Raw genomic sequence first — 6,000 nt, forward strand, 5'->3', positions numbered from 1 at the left:
AGAAATCGGCAAATTTGAGGGTCATTTGATCTGCAGGTAATATATTTGTAAAAAAAAAAAAAAAAAAAATTACATTTTGTTTTGCTATATCTTATTAGGAGCTTCAGTATTGTGAATCCCACCAACAGTCCTTACTCCTTCCTGTGGACATGTGAGGACCCCCCCCCAACTATCCAGCACCCTCCAACCTCCCGCTGTCTGAATGAGCAGGGGCTGATCCAGCCAGAGAAGAAGGCAGAGGTAGGTGTTATGGTACCAGTGTTTCAAGGGAGGAATACAGTATGTGCTATGACACTAGCCTATTGGGGAATGGGGGAGAGGGGTGTTATGGCACTAGTGTATTGGTGGAGAGAGTAGGTATCATGAAAGGGAGGGTAAGGGTACAAGTGCATCATGGGAGGGGTTAGATGTCATGGTGCCAGTGTGTAGGGGGAGTGGGGGGGGGGGGGGTTGTATGTCCTGGCACCAGTGTATCAGGGGATGAGTAATGGTCATGGTGCCAGTGTATTAGGGGAGGGGGTGGGAAGGTGTCATGGTACAAGTGCGTGTTGGGATGGGGTGTCATGTCACTTACTGTAGGGGGTAGTTGTCATGATACAAGTGTATCATAGAAGGGGTTAATTGTCATGTCACTGTATCGGGGAAAGGTGTAGGTGTCGTAGTACCAGGGCCGGTGCAAGGATTTCTGCCTACACAAGCGAAGCTCCATTTTGGCGCCCCCCCCCCCCCCCCAACGGCCACCCACGTCCCTTGCAAAAATGTTTCTTTCAATAATTTTTTTATATATATATGCCCTCCTGCTTTCATTATCCACCCCGTCTCCATTAACCCCCCTTGCTCCTTCTTCCATCATCCATCCCCCCTGGGCCCTGCTCTGCTTCCGCTATCCATCACCCGTGCTTCCCCAACTCCTTCTTCCATTATGCCCGTGGCGGAGCTAGACTTTTAAAACAGGGGTGGCAAAGGGGTGGCAAGGTATTATTATTTTGGGGGGTCAATATACAAAGTGTTATTTAGTGTCAGATTTGTCCACCGCAATGTCGCAGTCCCTCTAATAATCCCTGATCGCTGCCATTACTAGTAAAAAACAATTAAAAAATAAAAAGTTCCATAGTTTGTAGATGTAATAACTTTTTTGCAAACCAATCAAAATACACTTAGGATTTTTTACAAAAAATATGTGGCAGAACACATATTAGCCTAAATTTATGAAAAAATTAGATTTTTATCATTGGGAATGTTTTATAGCAGAAAGTAAAAAGGATTTGTCGCTAATTTTATGTTTATAGCGCAAAATATAAAAACTGCAGAGGTGATCAAATATCACCAAAAGAAATCTCTATTTGTGGGAAAAAAAATACATCAGTTGTATTTGGGTACAGCGTCGCACGACCTCACAATTGTCAGTTAAAGCAATGCAGTGCCATATCGCAGAAAATGGTCTGGTCATTAAGGGGGAGCTGAAGTAGTTAAAGGGTCAGTTTTTTCAGATAATTTTGCCCATTTAAGACTTTTTTCTGAGCGGTCAGGGGATGGTAAAAACAGGCAACTCAAAGTCTAGATCACAACTGGAACCCCTCTACATGTTATTAGCCCCATACAAATCTGCCACTCTGCTAAAAATAAAAAAAATTGCGTGACTTTGAGGTCGCAAAAGTGAGAAAGGGGCCTTCAGTAATTAAGGTATAGTGTGCCCCCTTTCAATGCAGAGAGACCAGCGTGCCCCCTTTCAATGCAGAGAGACCAGCGTGCCCCCTTTCAATGCAGAGAGACCAGCGTGCCCCCTTTCAATGCAGAGAGACCAGCGTGCCCCCTTTCAATGCACAGTGACCAGCGTGCCCCCTTTCAATGCACAGTGACCAGCATGCCCCCTTTCAATGCAGTGACCAGCGTGCCCCCTTTCAATGCAGAGAGACCAGCGTGCCCCCTTTCAATGCACAGTGACCAGCGTACCCCCTTTCAATGCACAGTGACCAGCGCAGCGTACCCCCTTTCAATGCACAGTGACCAGCGTGCCCCCTTTCAATGCACAGTGACCACCGTGCCCCCTTTCAATGCAGTGACCAGCGTACATGCCCCCTTCAATGCACAGTGACCAGCGTACATGCCCCCTTCAATGCAGTGACCAGCGTACATGCCCCCTTCAATGTAGTGACCAGTGTACATGCCCCCTTCAATGCACAGTGAGCAGCGTACATGCCCCCTTCAATGCAGTGACCAGTGTACATGCCCCCTTCAATGTAGTGACCAGCGTACATGCCCCCTTCAATGCAGTGACCAGCGTACATGCCCCCTTCAATGCAGTGACCAGCGTACATGCCCCCTTCAATGCAGTGACCAGCGTACATGCCCCTTTCAATGCAGTGACCAGCGTACATGCCCCCTTCAATGCAGAGATCAGCATGCGTGCCCCCTTCAATGCAGTGACCAGCATACCATTCCCCGAATGCAGAGATCAGCATACATGCCCCCAATGCAGTGACCTGCATACATGCCCCCAATGCAGAGATCAGTGTGCGTGCCCCCTTACCTACCTGGAGCAGCAGCGGCGGCGGGCGGCTTCTTCTGAGTCCCTGTGACCGGCGGTGCTTCTCCACGAGTCCTTCCGCTTCCGCCTCCTCCTCGGCTAATGGCAAGGGGACGCGCTTCCTGATTGGCCAGGATCGGTGTGACAATAGCGAATTTTCATTCGCTATTGTCACGCAATGGGTGGGCTCGGGATGCACTGCTCTGCACCCCGGGTCCAACCTTTGCATCGCCCTATTAGAGCCTCTGGCTCTAATCAGGTGATGCAAAAAAAAAATCCCATTGAACTCCATGCGTCCAGCTCCTCTGCATGCAGATTAGGGGGCCGGACGCATGGATGGGGGGGCGGCGCCCCTGCGCCCTCTGTACACCGGCCGCCACTGTGGATGGATTCCAAGGATGCCCCTACTATTCAGTCACACACGGAGACTTGCTCAGACACTCACCTTCTTCCTCCTCCCTCCCCCCCTTAGGCACTCACCTTCTTCCTCCTCCCTCCCCCCCCTCAGGCACTCACCTTCTTCCTCTTCCCTCCCCCCCCTCAGGCACTCACCTTCTTCCTCCTCCCTCCCCCCCCCCTCAGGCACTCACCTTCTTCCTCCTCCCTCCCCCCCTCAGGCACTCACCTTCTTCCTCCTCCCTCCCCCCCTCAGGCACTCACCTTCTTCCTCCTCCCCCCCCCCTCAGGCACTCACCTTCTTCCTCTTCCCTCCCCCCCTCAGGCACTCACCTTCTTCCTCCTCCCTCCCCCCCTCAGGCACTCGCCTTCTTCCTCTTCCCCCCCCCCAAGCACTCACCTTCTTCCTCCTCCCTCCCCCCCTCAGGCACTCACCTTCTTCCTCCTCCCTCCCCCCCCCTCGGGCACTCACCTTCTTCCTCCTCCCTCCCCCCCTCAGGCACTCACCTTCTTCCTCCTCCCTCCCCCCCTCGGGCACTCACCTTCTTCCTCCTCCCTCCCCCCCCTCGGGCACTCACATTCCTCTTCCTCCCCCCCCCTCGGGCACTCACATTCCGCTTCCTCCCCCCCTCGGGAAATCACATTCCTCTTCCTCCCCCCCTCGGGCACTCACATTCCTCTTCCTCCGCCCCCCTCGGGCACTCACATTCCTCTTCCTCCCCCCCCTGCGGCACTCACATTCCTCCTCCCCCCTGCGGTACTCACATTCCTCTTCCTCCCCCCCCTCGGGCACTCACATTCCTCTTCCCCCCCTCGGGCACTCACGTTCCTCTTCCTCCCCCCCTGCGGCACTCACATTCCTCTTCCCCCCCCTGCGGCACTCACATTCCTCTTCCTCCCCCCCCCCCCTCGGGCACTCACATTCCTCTTCCCCCCCCTCGGGCACTCACATTTCTCTTCCTCCCCCCCGGGCACTCACATTCCTCTTTCTCCCCCCCCCCTGCGGCACTCACATTCCTCTTCTCCCTCCCTGGGGCACTCACATTCCTCTTCCTCCCCCCCACCTGCAGCACTCACATTCCTCTTCTCCCCCCCTCGGGCACTCACATTCCTCTTCCTCCCCCCCACCTGCGGCACTCACATTCCTCTTCCTCCCCCCCCCCCTCGGGCACTCACATTCTTCTTCCCCCCCCCCCCTCGGGCACTCACATTCCTCTTCCCCCCCCCCCGGCACTCACATTCCTCCCCCCCCCTCGGGCACTCACATTCTTCTCCCCCCCCCCGGGCACTCACATTCCTCTTCCTCCCCCCCCTCGGGCACTCACATTCCTCTTCCTCCCCCCCCTTGGGCACTCACATTCCTCTTCCTCCCCCCCTCGGGCACTCACATTCCTCTCCCCCCCCCCTGCGGCACTCACATTCCTCTTCCTCCCCCCCCTGCGGCACTCACATTCCTCTTCCCCCCCCCCCTGCGGCACTCACATTCCTCTCCCCCCCCCCCTCGGGGCACTCACATTCCTCTTCCCCCCCCCTCGGGCACTCACATTCCTCTTCCCCCCCCTGCGGCACTCACATTCCTCTTCCTCCCCCCCCCTCGGGGCACTCACATTCCTCTCCCCCCCCCCTGCGACACTCACATTCCTCTTCCCCCCCCCCTCGGGCAGTCGGGCACTCACATTCTTGGGGTGGAGGCGGAGCCAATGCTAGCCTAGGCGGCAAGGACAGGAATATGAAATCCTCCTCCTCTCGTCATGTGACAGCAGAAGAGGTTCTCGGAGCGGAGGAGGATTTCAAATTCCTTTCCTCTCCTTGCCGCCTAGGCTAGCATTGGCTACGCCTCCACCCCCCTCCGTCTTCTTCTGGCTGCAGCGCTGCGGCTGCTTGACACTCGGGGGGGCTAACTTAAAACGATCCACACAAGACACGGGGCAGGGCGGGCGGTGGCAACTCCGGTCCCCGGATAATTGAGCATTTAAAAAAAAAAAAAAAAGTTCATTTTTCCGCCCCATCCCGGCTGCGGACCTGCCCGCCCCAAGCGGCCGCTTGCTCCGCCTGGTGGTTGCGCCGGCCCTGCCCCTAGTTGTAGTATAACAGGCCCTGGTAAGGAGGAATGTTGGGCTCTGTAGTGCCCCTAGTTGTATTATAGCAGGCCCTGGTAAGGAGGAATGCTGGGCCCTGTAGTGCCCCGACTTACCAGGAAGCAGAGCTGCAGCCAGTTGTGGATGAAGTAGCGGTAGGTGTATGGAGTAGGGCTCGGACAGGTCCCGGGTGATGAGCCTCATGTCAGGAATTTGGAGCTCGGACTAGTGCAGTGCACGGTACAGGCGGAAAGCAGGGCCTCCTCGCTCCCCTGCGGTCAACTCAGGCTGTCTGCCGAGAACCGCACCGCTACCAGAAGTGTACCGAGCTGGGAAGGCCGCGACTTCGGGCGGCCGGGCTGTCAGAGCAGGCTGTCGGGCAGCAGCGGGCTAAGTGGGCGTGCCGTGTGTATCCCGGGGCCAGAGAGAGCACTGATAGCTCCGCTCTCCTCCTCTCCTCTCCCGCGCCGCGAGGAGGAGCTCCGTATCCCACAAGCCCGGCCAGCGCCGCCATGTCACTTCTGTCCCCGCCCCCGGAAGTGACGTCATTAGGTAATCGATTATTCAACCACCCCGAATCGATGCAGAATGGCGAAGGGTCGCGTCGCGATGCATCGATTCGGCAATTATATTCAGCAGCCCTATTGGTGTTGTGAGGGATTAGCTCGGTGGTAGGCGTATGGGTGACCCCTTTGGGGGTGCGTTTTCACAGAGATAGCCGATTAGAGGTTGAAAAACAAGACTGATTTATTCATGCAATTTACTTAACACAATTGCAAGCATCAAAACAGCCAAAATAAAATAAAAGACAAAATAAATCCTTGCCTCTGTGGGCGGCTACCTTCTCACAGCTGGAACCTACCTAAGAAGTCTTTCCAACCTACTGTTGGGCCGACACTGCTGATCCTACAGCAGACACTCAAATGTCCATTTGTTTGCTTTTCACACAGCACAAACATTGTCCATTGAACATGTCCCTTTGTTTTCTTTCACACAGCA

This window comes from Pelophylax lessonae (genome assembly GCF_965119305.1).
Source record: "Pelophylax lessonae genome assembly, chromosome: 2".
NCBI lineage: Eukaryota > Metazoa > Chordata > Amphibia > Anura > Ranidae > Pelophylax > Pelophylax lessonae.